At 43.5% G+C, this 14,893-nt stretch overlaps 1 long non-coding RNA gene across 1 annotated transcript in view; it reads left to right on the top strand.

The window, feature by feature from the left end:
- Positions 1-14,881, top strand: part of LOC123725181 (uncharacterized) — a 15,499-nt gene extending 618 nt beyond the window's left edge. The window contains exons 2-5 of the long non-coding RNA XR_006757627.1: positions 13,295-13,450; positions 14,260-14,360; positions 14,537-14,664; positions 14,834-14,881. This is a non-coding gene — a long non-coding RNA (uncharacterized lncRNA). The remainder of the gene's footprint in view (positions 1-13,294; positions 13,451-14,259; positions 14,361-14,536; positions 14,665-14,833) is intronic.
- Positions 14,882-14,893: the final 12 nt, after the last annotated feature.

The following is a 14,893-nucleotide window of genomic DNA, read 5'->3' as shown; positions in this document are numbered from 1 at the left end:
TTGTAGCTACTGTAATGACACAGTTGTGTTGATTAGGTGGGTCACAAGAGAACTGGAATTGCTTCAGGTGGGAGACGAAAGTTTGGAAACCACTGGAGTTGAGCCCCTGTTCCCGTGAACGTGCCGTTAACACGGCGTCATGTCGCCACAGTTACATCTGGCACAGTTAAGCGGTTGCTTACGTATCGCCCAGGAGCGTGTTATGGTGAATCAACGGGTAAACATCTTTTAAGATGGTTGTCTGTCCTACCAACCGACATCACTCTCTGAGATGAGTTGGCGTAGGCTTCGTTGGTGTTATGTTGCTTCGAGACTGTCCACAACAGGGTATGTCTTCATGTGTGTCCATCCCTAGACCCAATACTTGTATAAAACCAGGCACCAGCTGAGCTGCCCTTCACCCAACAGGTTCTCTACAGCTGTCTGTCTGTAAGGTCCTGAGAGCCACAGGCCAGGGGCCCAGAGGTGTGTGAGAAGCCCAATGGAACGGACAGCTGAGTCAGGCTGGAACTGGAGAGGAGAGACCCGTGTTGGGTGGGAGAAGAAACAGTTGTTTGTGAGAGGTTGTGCAGATATTCAAGTGTGTGTGTGTGTGTGTGTGTGCATATGGCTTCACTAGAAGGACTAATATTTCTGAGAAACAGTTGGTGTGTGTATGTTTAGGGGTGTTGAGTGATCTGTCATGGTATTCCACCACATCATGAGGTGTTTCATCATGTGTTGTCAACTTCACAGCGGTTACTACATGTCACCAGAAAGGTATTGGGGGAAAAAAAACATTTTAACATTTTATCTTTCAATGCACCCTCTCTCTCCTTCTCCATCTCTCTCTCTGAATTTTCTCTCTCCATCCCTCTCTCTTTTCCAGTCTCTCACGTTACCTATCTCTTTCTCTCTCTTTCTCGCTATCCTATTTCTTTCTCTCATTCCTGTTTCTCTCCATCCTCAGCTTGTATCACCGTTTCTGTGGTGTCCCGCCCCCCACTCTGACATCACATCTGGCTGAACTCTGACTGTTTGACCCCTCCCCCAGCAGCCGTTGTCATGGCGCTGTCCTCACGCTTAAAGCTCTGGGAGCAGAAGGGAGGCACAGAGATGATGAGGCTGTTCTGGAATGGTCCTCACTCTGTGTGTTCTGGAATGGTCTGGAATGGTCCTCACTCTGTGTGTTCTGGAATGGTCCTCACTCTGTGTGTTCTGGAATGGTCCTCACTCTGTGTGTTCTGGAATGGTCTGGAATGGTCCTCACTCTGTGTGTTCTAGAATGGTCTGGAATGGTCCTCACTCTGTGTGTTCTAGAATGGTCTGGAATGGTCCTCACTCTGTGTGTTCTGGAATGGTCTGGAATGGTCCTCACTCTGTGTGTTCTGGAATGGTCTGGAATGGTCCTCACTCTGTGTGTTCTAGAATGGTCTGGAATGGTCCTCACTCTGTGTGTTCTGGAATGGTCCTCACTCTGTGTGTTCTGGAATGGTCTGGAATGGTCCTCACTCTGTGTGTTCTGGAATGGTCCTCGCTCTGTGTGTTCTAGAGTCCTGTGTGTTCCCTTAATGTGTGTTCTAGTGAGTCTTCATGTTGTGTGTATTCTAGAACGATCAGCCCGTGTGTGTGTTTCGGATATGTAATTCTTTGTGTAGTCTACTGTATGTCACACACTGCTTTGAATGTCCTGTCTGCAAACACAACCACTCCTGTGTGTGCATACAGTAACCAGAGAGCATCACTCTCTCTCCTCTCTCTATCACCCATCTCTGTTTAATTCCTACATTCTAGTACTGTATGTATTATCATTCAAATGGACGAGTAACCTGTTTCGACCACCCCTGAGCAGAGGACGGGAGAGACAGGAGAGTTGTCCTGTTGACCTTTCTGACCTCTCACCTCCACAGTAACATCAGGTCTAATCTAAACTGACCATACCACCTCCGTTATTAGTGAACCAGTAGTAAACCGGTCATACACTAGTTAAGAAATTATTACATACAGTTGAAAGGATATATGTCCGTATTTCACACCTGTTAGTGGACAAGAGGAAACTCTGTGAACTGCAGTCCTAAACTTAGATAATATTTGCTCTTCCACACTAGCGCGTGTGTGTGTGAGCTAACCTGCTGTCACAGTATATAGCCCCTGAGCCTGTCCTGTAGACTGTATTGCGCCTATTTCTAACAGTAAATCTGAGTCTGGTTTGTGGCCCAGTTCAAGTACATGCTGTGAAAATTAGGGCTGTCAGAGTTAACTCGTTAACATTTTTGTGGATTTGATTTTATTAATCGCAGCGTCTGAAAGTGTTTTAAAATACACTGAAAACATCCCCAAATTCTATACAGCTAAAAACGACAGTGTGATGCTTTTTGTATGAAAAATCTTAAATCACAGCTCAATTTGAGCAAATTCTGAGTTTGCGATTAATCACAGCAAACCCTGCAATTAACTCAATTACATTTTTTGGGGGGGGGGAGGGGGGTGGTGTTTGACAGCCCTAGTGAAAATACAGTCAGTCAGTCAGTCGACATAGAAAGTCAGCCAAAGGTGAAGTAAAGGCAGCACATTGCCTTGTGTTTTTACGTACTGTGGTGGCGTCCATCTTGTTTCTTTCCAGCACAGTAAACTGAGTGACAACCTGGCACAGCAGTTTTTCCTCCCGGATCAGACTCCACCAATCTTAGAGGCCGAGATGGCCCTGCGAAACGAGCAGTTGGTCAACGGAGAGCGAGGCCGCCACTCCAACCAATCAGATCTCAAGACCTCTACGCCCCGGCGAGTTCTCTCCCCCAAACTCAAGAGCCCACCCCTGGGGGAGACAGCCAAAAAGGAAGTGGCCACAGAAACAGGAAATTAGAGCAGCTGAAGCAGAAACAGGAAATTACAACAGAGCAACCGAAGCAGAAACAGGAAATGAAAGCCGAGCTGCTGAAGCAGGGGCAGGAAGTGAAGTCAGGGAAAGAAAAGGTGACAAATGATGTCAAGATGCCAAAAACGGAAGTAAAGAAAGATGAGAAGAAGAAAGAGGGAGTGATGGAGGAGAGACAGGAGCCTGAGGGCCAACAAGCAGACATCATAACAGAACATGAGGAAAGAGGTATGATGTCATGTCCTAAGATATGTACATACCGTATACGTGCTATGCATACCTGCTGCACTGGGGCGTCGCAAAGGCACTCGCTTTTTCTAGCAGCGTGTTTTGTAGAGCACGAGACATGTTATGAAGTGTTCTCTGGCATGAGTCGTGTGCTGAATTCAAGCCCAGTTTTACCTTGAGTTGCCACAAGCATTTCGCTGAGCCGCACAGCTTACGCCCAGGTTTAATTGAAAACGACAGGAGCCGCGGAGTCTCACTCCCTGCAAGGTACTCTTCCAGTGTCGCAGGCCTGTTGCACATACACACGCATGTGCTTTGATAGAAACGCATGCAAGACACACACACACTTACATTTCACTCATTTATCAGAAGCTCTTATCCAGAGCGACTTACAAGAGCAATTAGGATTAAGTGCCTTGCTCAAGTCCACATCTGTTTTTGTTCTTCATGTAGCTCTTAACCGCTAGGCTACCTGGCTCCCTGGAACATACACACAGTGGAACATTCACCTTCTGAAGAACACACACACTGCATGCTGTAGAATACACATGATTTTGCATCTCTCTTTCTCCCCCCGCCTCCTCTTTCTTTTTCTCCCACTTTCTTTCCTCTCTCTCTCTCTCTCTCTCTCTCTCTCTGTCTCTCTGTCTCTCTCTCTCTCTGTCTCTCTCTCTGTCTCTCTCTCTGTCTCTCTGTCTCTGTGTGTGTGTGTGCCAGGTGAGGGATGTGTGGTATGAAGTCGGGAATGTGTGGCACGTCCACAAGGAGGGCTTTATCCTGGTTAAGTGGTGGTAATGTAGTGTGGTTCACTGTGTGTATTGATGTGTTGTGTGTTAATAGCACCCTGCTTCAGCACAGCTTTTCTATCCAGCCCTTCGTACTGCGAGAGCCAGAACACATGTGGCTGAAGCGGCAGGTTGAAATTTCACCACAGGCTTTGATTCTCTGATTGCTTAAAGAACATCCGATTGCTGATTAATTTGTTTTGTACAGCGCAGTCTCAGACGGCAGTCTCAGACTATAGTATGTAGCGAACGGCGGAGCAGCGGAAGAATTTAGTGTGAGTCGTTAGGCTAGAACAGTGGTTCCCAAACGTTTTCTAGTCGCGTACCCCTTCAAACATTCAACCTTCAGCTGCGTCACAACCCGGCTGGTGGGAAGTGACAAAGAGCTCTTAAAGCACCAGGGCACAAATAATAATATTATAATAATCAATCATTTTGCTCTTTATTTAGCCATCTTACATATAAAACCTTATTTGTTCATCAAAAATTGTGAATAACTCACCACAGGTTAATGAGAAGGGTGTACTTGAAAGGATGCACGTAACTCTGCAATGTTGGGTTGTATTGGAGAGAGTCTGTCTTAAATCATTTTCCACCCACAGTCTGTGCCTGTATTTAGTTTTCATGCCAGTGAGGGCCGAGAATACACTCTCACATAGGTACGTGGTTGCAAAGGGCATCAGTGTCTTAACAGCGCGATTTGCCAAGGCAAGAAACTCTGAGTGCAGCTCTATCCAGAAATCTGGCAGTGGCTTCTGATTAAATTCAATTTAATTGTTCAGATATCGGTAAGTGGACTGGAGGCAGGGCATGAAAGGGATAACGAATCCAGTTGTTTGTGTCATCCATTTTGGGAAAGTACCTGCGCAATTGCGCACCCAACTCACTCAGGTGCTTCTCTATATCACATTTGACGTTGTCCGTAAGCTTTTCATTTGCACACAAAAAATCATACAATGACGGAAAGACCTGTGTGTTGTCCTTGTTAATGCAGACAGAGAAGAGCTCCAACTTCTTAATCATAGCCTCAATTTTGTCCCTCACATTGAATATAGTTGCGGAGAATCCCTGTAATCCTAGATTAAGATCATTCAGACAAGAAAAAACATCATCCAGATAGGCCAGTCGTGTGAGAAACTCTTCATCATGCAAGCGGTCAGACAAGTGAAAATTAAGGTCAGTAAATAAAACTTTAAGCTCGTCTCTCAATTAAAAAAAATATATCAATACTTTGCCCCTTGATAACCAGCACACTTCTGTATGTTGTAAAAGCGTTACATGGTCGCTGCCCATATCATTGCATAATGAAGAAAATACACAAGAGTTCAGGGGCCTTGCTTTTTAACAAAGTTAACCATTTTCACTGTAGTGTCCAAAATGTCTTTCAAGCTGTCAGGCATTCCCTTGGCAGCAAGAGCCTCTCGGTGGATGCTGCAGTGTACCCAAGTGGCGTCGGTAGCAACTGCTTGCACGCGTGTTACCACTCCACTATGTCTCCCTGTCATGGCTTTTGTGCCATCAGTACAGATACCAACACATCTTGACCACCAAAGTCCATTTGATGTCACAAAGCTCTCCAGTACTTAAAAAATATCCTGTTTTCCTGGTTTCCAGTGGTTTGCAGAAGAGGATGCCTTCCTTAATTGAACCCTCATAAACATAGCGGACATATACCAGGAGCTGTGCCAGGCCCTCCACGTCTGTTGACCCATCCAGCTGTAACGCATAGAATTCACTGGCTTGTATGCGAAGCAGTAATTGTTTCAAAACATCTCCTGCCATGTCACTGATGCGTTGTGAAACAGTGTTGTTTGATGAAGTCATTGTCTGTATAGTTTTGGGCCTTTTCCCCCAGCGTTGTCCCAGCCATATCGGCAGCAGCAGGAAGAATTAAGTTCCACACAATAGTATGGGGCTTGCCTGTCCTAGCCACTCGGTAGCTCACCATATAAGACGCTTCCAGACCCTTCTTATCAATGGTATCTGTTGCTTTTATCTTACTACTCAAAAGTCATCTTTATTCTCGCTCAAAAAACTCCTGTGAATTATTTTTGAAATTGTCATGTTTCATTTCTAAATGTCTGCGCAAGAGTGAAGGTTTCCTGCGAGAGAGTAACGGTTAATGTGATTGGATGTTAATTATTTGACTAGGCTACCTGTAATTTACATTGTGTTGTTATTTCACTGAACACTAGATGGTTACATTTTATTTTTGCCAGTGAAACAAGGCTACTCAGGCGAGGAAAAAACCTCACCCAAATTTTTTTTGCCCTGTTGAAAAATATAAATGTACTGTTTGAAAATGTCATTTTTTTAAATATTTTATTTTAATGTGAATCACATTTTTATTTGGCTTACCCCCAATTCCCCAGTTTGAGAATACCTGGACTAGAACATCTAGCTAGAATTAATCCTATTCGATTTTCATATACTCACACACACATCCCCTGAACCCTGGTACACACACACACATACCGTGCTTCTGCATTGCTTGCTGTTTGGGGTTTTAGGCTGGGTTTCTGTATAGCACTTTGTGACATCGGCTGATGTAAAAAGGGCTTCATAAATACATTAGATTTATTTGATTGACATACACACACACACACACTCACTCACAGGGATCAGAGATTAGGGATGCATATCAGAGTTTAATCCCCTGAGACATAAACCCTGGTAATCTCTGTTTAGTTGTGCTGTGACAATAATACTGAGAATACAGACTAGAATCACAACCAGGAAATCTCCACTATGACTGAAATTTTCTCCACAAAAACAACGATAAATCATGTTGGGACAAATATACAGTGCTTAATTAACTATAGAAGAATGTCTCCCTGTCAATGATTAGCATCAAACACAACTCGTGGTGCCTCTAAAGCTGGAATCCTTAATTGAAACAATAACAAAGGGGCCACCCAGCCTGTGTTTTGGTGAAAAGCTTACGGATGGCCCTGGAGAAATGTAACCACTCCCAAATTCAAAGCAAGGACTGACCATCCATAATATCAAAATGATAGTTTTAACCACGTTTTGTATTTGCAGTTGTTGTGGATCTCCATTAGTCCAGGGCTCCAGCAAAATTAAGGCAGTTAAACATTTTGTAAAACATTACAATACAGCTTTCACAACATATTGATTGTGTGCCCTCAGGCCCCTACTCTACTTCCACATACAGTGCATTCGGAAGTATTCAGACCCCTTGACTTTTTCCACATTTTGTTACATTACAACATTATTCTAAAATGGATCATGCAAAAGCAGATGGCATTTGAAAAAAAAACTGAAATATCACATTTACATATGTATTCAGACCCTTTAATCAGGACTTTATTGAAGCACCTTTGGCAGCGATTACAGCCTTGAGTCTTCTTGGGTATGATGCTACAAGCTTGGCACACCTGTATTTGGGGGGTTTCTCCCATTCTTCTCTGCAGATCCTCTTAAGTTCTGTCAGGTTGGATGGGGAGCATCGTTGCACAGCTATTTTCAGGCCTCTCCAGCTCTGGCAGGGCCACTCAAGGACATTCAGAGACTTGTCCCAAAGCCACTCCTGTGCTTAGGGTCGTTGTCCTGTTGGAAGGGGAACCGTCGCCCCAGTCTGTGGTCCTGATATCTCTGGAGCAGGTTTTCATCAAGGATCTCTCTGTACTTTGCGCCGTTCATCTTTCCCTCAATTCTGACTAGTCTCTCAGTCCCTGCCGCTGAAAAACATCCCCACAGAATGATGCTGCCACCACCATGCTTCACCATAGGGATGGTGCCAGGTTTCCTCCAGATGTGACTCTTGGCATTCAGGCCAAATAGTTCAATCTTGGTTTCATCAGAGCAGAGAATCTTGTTTCTCATGGTCAGAGTCCTTTAGGTGCCTTTTGGCAAACTCCAAGCGGGCTGTCATGTGCCTTTTACTTAGGAGTGGCTTCCGTCTGGCCACTCTACCATAAAGGCCTGATTGGTGGAGTGCTGCAGAGATGGTTTTCCTTCTGGAAGGTTCTCCCATCTCCACAGAAGAACTCTGGAGCTCTGTCAGAGTGACCATTGGGTTCTTGGTCACCTCCCTGACCTAGGCCCTTCTCCCCATTTTCTCAGTTTGGCTGGGCGGCCAGCTCTAGGAAGAGTCCTGTTGGTTCCAATATTCTTCCATTTAAGAATCATGGAGGCCACTTTGTTCTTGGAAACCTCCAAAGTTGCAGAAATGTAGTACCCTTCCCTAGATCTGTGCCTTGACACAATCCTTTCTCAGAGCTCTACGGACAATTCCTTCGACCTCATGGCTTGTTTTTTGCTCTGACATGCACTGTCAACTGTGGGACCTTATATAGACAGGTGTGTGCCTTTCCAAATCATGTCCAATCAATTGAATTTACCACAGGTGGACTCCAATCAAGTTGTAGAAACATCTCAAGGATGATAAATGAAAACAGGAAGCACCTGAGGTCAATTTCAAGTCTCATAGCAAAGGTTCTGAATACTTATGTATGGTATTTCAGTTTTTTATTTTTAATACATTTGCTAAAATGTCAAAACCTGTTTTTGATTTGTCATTATGGGGTATTGTGTGTAGATTGATTAGGATTGTTTTGTATTTAATCTTTTTTAGAATAAGGCTGTAACGTAACAAAATGTGGAAAAAGTGAAGCGGTCTGAATACTTTCCAAATGCACTGTATCTACAACACAAAATCCATGTGTACGTGTGTAAAGTGCGTATGTTATGTGTTTATGCATGTGTCTGTGCCTGTGTGTGTTGCTTCACAGTCCCCACTGTTCCCTATAGTGTATTTTTATGTTGTTTTTTTATTCTAGTTTTACTGATTGCGTAAGTTACCCTCTCTAGGGTAGGGGGCAGTATTTGCACGGCCGGATAAAAAACGTACCCGATTTAATCTGGTTATTACTACTGCCCAGAAACTAGAATATGCATATAATTGTTTGATTTGGATAGAAAACACCCTAAAGTTTCTAAAACTGTTTGAATGGTGTCTGTGAGTATAACAGAACTCATATGGCAGGCAAAAACCTGAGAAGATTCCTTACAGGAAGTGCCCTCTCTGACCATTTCTTGGCCTTCTACACTCTCTTTATTGAAAACTGAGGATCTCTGCTGTAACGTGACACTTCCTACGGCTCCCATAGGCTCTCAGAAGGCGGCAGAACGGGGAATGATGACTTTGGAGCCCCAGGCTGAAAAACAGTAGCTCATTTGGATAGTTGTCGATCAGAGAACAATGAGACTGGGGGCACGTGCACGAGCCGAAACCATGTTTTTATTTTTTCGTCTTTGAACGAAAACAGGGTTTCCCGGTCGGAATATTATCGCTTTTTTACGAGAAAAATCGCACAAAAATTGATTTTAAACAGCGGTTGACATGCTTCGAAGTACGGTAATGGAATATTTAGAATTTTTTTGTCACGAAACGCGTCGGGCGCGTAACCCTTCGGGTAGTGTCTTGAACGCACGAACAAAAGAGGATATTTGAACATAACTATGGATTATTTTGAACCAAACCAACATTTGTTATTGAAGTAGAAGTCCTGGGAGTGCATTCTGACGAAGAACAGCAAAGGTAATCCAATTTTTCTTATAGTAAATCGGAGTTTGGTGAGGGCCAAACTTGGTGGGTGTCAAAATAGCTAGCCCGTGATGGCGAGCTATCTACTCAGAATATTGCAAAATGTGCTTTTGCCGAAAAGCTATTTTAAAATCGGACATGGCGATTGCATAAAGGAGTTCTGTATCTATAATTCTTAAAATAATTGTTATGTTTTTTGTGAACGTTTATCGTGTGTAATTTAGTAAATTCACCGGAAGTTTGCGGTGGGTATGCTAGTTCTGAACGTCACATGCTAATGTAAAAAGCTGGTTTTTGATATAAATATGAACTTGATTGAACAAAACATGCATGTATTGTATAACATAATGTCCTAGGAGTGTCATCTGATGAAGATCATCAAAGGTTAGTGCTGCATTTAGCTGTGGTTTGGGTTTATGTGACATTATATGCTAGCTTGAAAAATGGGTGTCTGATTATTTCTGGCTGGGTACTCTGCTGACATAATCTAATGTTTTGCTTTCGTTGTAAAGCCTTTTTGAAATCGGACAGTGTGGTTAGATTAACGAGAGTCTTGTCTTTAAAATGGTGTAAAATAGTCATATGTTTGAGAAATTGAAGAAATAGCATTTCTAAGGTATTTGAATATCGTGCCATGGGATTCCACTGGCTGTTGAGTAGGTGGGACGACATACCCTAGAGAGGTTACTAGATGTGGAATAGAGTTACATGTAGTCATGGCTCTATGTAGTGCTGTGCAACTCCCATAGTCTGTTTTTGACTTGGTGATTGTGAAGAGACCTTTGGTGGCATGTCTTGTGGGGTATGCATGGGTTTCTGAGCTGTGTGTTAGTAGATTAAACATACACCTCGGTGCATTCAGCATGTCAATACTTCTCACAAATACAAGTGGTGATGAAGTCAATCTCTCCTCTACTTTGAGCCAGGACATGTATACATATTATGAATGTTATTAATGTTAGCTCTTTGTGTACATTTAAGGGCCAGCTGTGCTGCCCTGTTCTGGGCAAATTGTAATTTTTCTAAGTCCCTCTTTGTGACGCCTGACCACATGACTGGATTGTAGTCCAGGTGTGACAAAACTAGGTCCTGCCTTGTTGATAGTGTTGTTAAGAAAGCAGAGCAGCACTTTATTATGGACAGACCTCTCCCCATCTTAACTACTGTTGCATCAATTTGCTTTGACATTTTACATGTACATTTTAGTCATTTAGTAGACGCTTTTATCCAGAGCAACTTACAGTAGTGAGTGCATACATTTTCATACTGGTCCCCAGTGGGAATTGAACCCACATCCCTGGCATTGCAAGCTCCATGACAGTTTACAATCCAGGGTTACTCCAAGCAGTTTAGTCTACTCAAGTTTCTCCATTTCCTCATTTTATATATTACACGATTTAGTTGAGGTTTAGGTTTTAGTGAATGATTTGCCCCAAATACAATTCTTTTAGTTTTTGAAATATTTAGGACTAACTTATTTATTGCCACCCATTCTGAAACTGACTGCAGCTCTTTAAGTGTTGCAGTGATATCACCTGCTGTGGTAGCTGACGTGTATAGTGATGAGTCATTAGCATACATAGACACACAGGCTTTACTCAGAGCCAGTGGCAGGTCATTAGTAAAGATTGAAAAAAGTAAGGGGCCTAGACAGCTGCCCTGTGGAATGCTTGACTCTACCTGGATTATGTTGGAGAGGTTTCCATTAACTTCTATGGTCTAGGTGGGACGCTAGCGTCCCATCTGCGGGACACAGCCAGTGAAATATCAGGGCGGCAAATTCAAAAACAACAAAATGTCATAATTCAACTTTCTCAAACATACAACTATTTTACACCATTTTAAAGATACACTTCTCCTTGATGTAACCACATTGTCCGATTTCAAAAAGGCTTTACAGCGAATGCAAAACATTAGATTATGTTAGGAGAGTACATAGACAAAAATAATCACAGCCATTTTCCAAGCAAGGACATGTCAATAAAACCCAAAACACAGCTAAATGAAGCACTAACCTTTGACGATCTTCATCAGATGACACTCCTAGGACATTATGTTACACAATACATGTATGTTTTGTTCGATAAAGTTCATATTTATATCCTAAAACAGCATTTTACATTGGCGCGTGATGTTCAGAAAATGTATTGCCACCAAAACGCCCGGTGAATGTGCACATCAATTTACAAAAATACTCATCATAAACGTTGCCAAAATACATAACAATTATTTTAAGAATTATAGATAGACTACCCCTGGATGCAACCGCTGTGTCAGATTTTAAAATAGCTTTACGGAGAAAGCAAATTTTTTTATATTCTGAGTACATAGCTCAGCCATCACGGTGAGCTATACAGACACCCGCCAAGTTCGGGGCAACCTAAACTCAGAATTAGTATTAGAAATATTCTCTTACCTTTGCTGATCTTCGTCAGAATGCACTCCCAGGACTGCTACTTCCACAAGAAATGTTGTTTTTGTTCCAAATAATCCATATTTATGTCCAAATACCTCCATTTTGTTTGTGCGTACAGATCACTTATCCAAAGGTATAACGCGCAAGCACGGAACCAGAGACGAAAAGTCTAAACGTTCCATTACCGTACTTAGAAGCATGTCAAACGCTGTTTAAAATCAATCTTTATGGTATTTTTAACATAAAATTGCGATAATATTCCAACCGGACAATAGCGTATTCATTCAAGGAGAAAAAGAAGGAACAGCGTGCTCGCGTGACTGCGCATATCCAATCCCTTTGTTGCCAGGCAGTCCACTCAGAAACTGAGCTCCTATTATCTGCCCAGTGACAGGAGAATGCTCAAACCACTTTCTAAAGGCTTTAGACAGCCAATGGAAGCCTTAGGAAGTGCAACGTAACCCCACGGATACTGTAGTTTCGAAAGGGACTAGAAAGAAAAACTACAATTCTCAGATCCTCCACTTCCTGGTTGACTTTTTCTCAGGTTTTTGCCTGCCATATGAGTTCTGTTATACTCACAGACACCATTCAAACAGTTTTAGAAACTTCAGAATGTTTTCTATTCAAATATACTAATACTCTGGGCCAGAGTAGTAACCTGTTTAAATTGGGTACGTTTTTCATCCGGCCGTGAAAATACTGCCCCCTAGCCCAGACAGGTTAAAGAGCAGCCTCTGTGTTCTGTTAGACAGGTAACTGTCCACAATATAGCAGTCATAACACACATGTTTTTCCAGCAGCAGATTATGATTGATAATGTCGAAAGCTGCCCTGAAATCTTACAAAACCGCCCCCACAATCTTTTTATCAACAATTTCTCTCAGCCAATCATCAGTCATTTGTGTAAGTGCCGTACATGTTGAATGCCCTTCTTGATGTTAATTTGTTTACTGTGAAATAGCATTGTATGCGTTAAAACGCATTTTTTCCCAAACGTTTACTAGGCTATAAAGTGTTTTGAGGCTATACAGTGTTTCTTTACATTTCCTTTTTTACAAACATTGGAGTAAAACAAGCTTATATTTTGGGTTCTGATGGGGAATGACAGTGGATCTAAGCTCATGAGGCATTTATAAGTTATTTTCTTCAAGAATGAATGAGCAAATATTAATTGTTTTTTTAATCCAAAAATGGATGTAGCAACTAAGGATTCTAGCTTTAAGTGACTAATGGCTTTGTCCTGAGACTTGCCAATTGGTGGGTTTATACTGAGATTGTCTGTGATTGGTGGGTTCTGTGTTCCAGCCACTCAGCTGAAACAAGACAAGGGAACCCCAGATCTCCCAGCAGCCGTAGTGAGTCAGAATGGGGGCAGACGGAACACTGCATGATGTCATGGAGCACGACATCCAGAAGTCTCTCTCTCTCTTTCTCTCCAGTTGAATCCGTCTGAGTTTAACCTGTGTGAGGACTTGAGTGACCTGAGTGTGGAGCGCTCCACACTTTTAACCAGTCGAGCTAAAGCCAGCCTGCCCCTCACACACGCTGGACCCAACCTGCTCAACTTCTGGCCGCCGCTGAACCGACACGGAAAGGTGAACACACACACACACACACACACACACACACACACACACACACACACACACTGTAGGAACACTAGTTTCTGCTGAGTGATTCATGCCAGGAAACCCAGTGTGTCTACTCTCTGGTCCATCAGTGATAGGAGCAAGGTGTTATATTGCTGTAGTTCCACGGGAACTAGATGATAAGGGAATGTTGTGGTCTCCTCTCCCCAGACCCCTCATTCCCATCGTGGGGACAGTGTGTGGGACGCTCCCCCTGCCCTGGCCGCTCTAGTCAGGCGTGTGTATGTCTCCAAGGTAGGCACGCGCAGGGACCAGAGTGTGTGCACGGTGGGACGCAGTGGCACAGGCAAGACCACCTCCTGCCAAGTTTTCACCCACACACACTCCTCAAACAGGCTGGCACGGTCGGAGACAGCATCAGTGGCGAGTGCTTTGTGTGTGTGTGCATTGCGTGCATTGCTTGCATGTTTGCGTAATGTAATTTGAAATCTTTGTGTATTTATGAAGGGTGTGAGGTAATAGCACCCTGTGTGTAGAATGTTGTCTCTCCTTGTGTGTGTTTCCAGTGGAGCGTACCCAGGCAGTGTTTACGATCCTGAGGTCGTTTGGGTGTGTGAGCTCTTAGCACAGCGACACGTCGTCACGCTTCGCCATTGGTTCTCTCTCTGGACTGGCGTCTGCTGGACGCACGCACACACACACACTGTTGCCCGTTATGCCAGTATATTGCTTCTAATGTCATAATATAGTTGTCTCAATGTCCTCTCTCCTCTCCCTCCTTTCTTTCTTCATCCCTCTCTCCTCCTCTTCTCCAGACTATGATGTTAGAGAAGTGGAGGGTGTGTCAGAAGATGGAGGGAGAGAGTAACTTCTGAGTCTTCTCCCAGATGCTGGCTGGACTCAGTACAGAGATGAGGTACACACACACACACTCTTACATGACTTCCTGTCTCCTCCTGATAGGACGGAGCTGCAGATGCACCAATTCTCTGAGGCTCTTTAGGACTAGTCGCTCCCACCAAGATAACCTGGAACCTTTTTTTACATTTTTGGTCTCTCTCTCTCTCTCTCTCTCTCTCTCTCCCCCCTCAGTGTGTCAGTGTGAGGAGCCACCTGATGGGTTCTGACCCGGTCAGATATGACCTGACTGGATTCTTCAGCCTGATTCAGAGCAACCCATCTTCTCTCAATGCCATCTCACTGCTGCAGAACTCTTCTGTGTAAGTGTCGGCCAATCTCAGATATACCTCTCCTTGGCTTATTACCATATTGTGTCAATCCAACACTTTCAGATCTACTAAACGTGTATTATTGATATGTGCCTTACAATTATTTTAATAAATGTTCGCTTCAACCTTTCCTTAGCTTTCTCTCTCTCTCTCTTTCCAGTGGGGTAGTGAAGACGCTGTTCGGCCCCCATGCCTCTGTTCCCCCCCCAGAAGGACCTTC

This window comes from Salmo salar, chromosome ssa11 (assembly GCF_905237065.1).
Source record: "Salmo salar chromosome ssa11, Ssal_v3.1, whole genome shotgun sequence".
In the NCBI taxonomy this organism is placed as follows: domain Eukaryota; kingdom Metazoa; phylum Chordata; class Actinopteri; order Salmoniformes; family Salmonidae; genus Salmo; species Salmo salar.
Note: the sequence above shows the minus strand (reverse complement) of the source record. Positions and strands in the feature narration are given on the sequence as shown.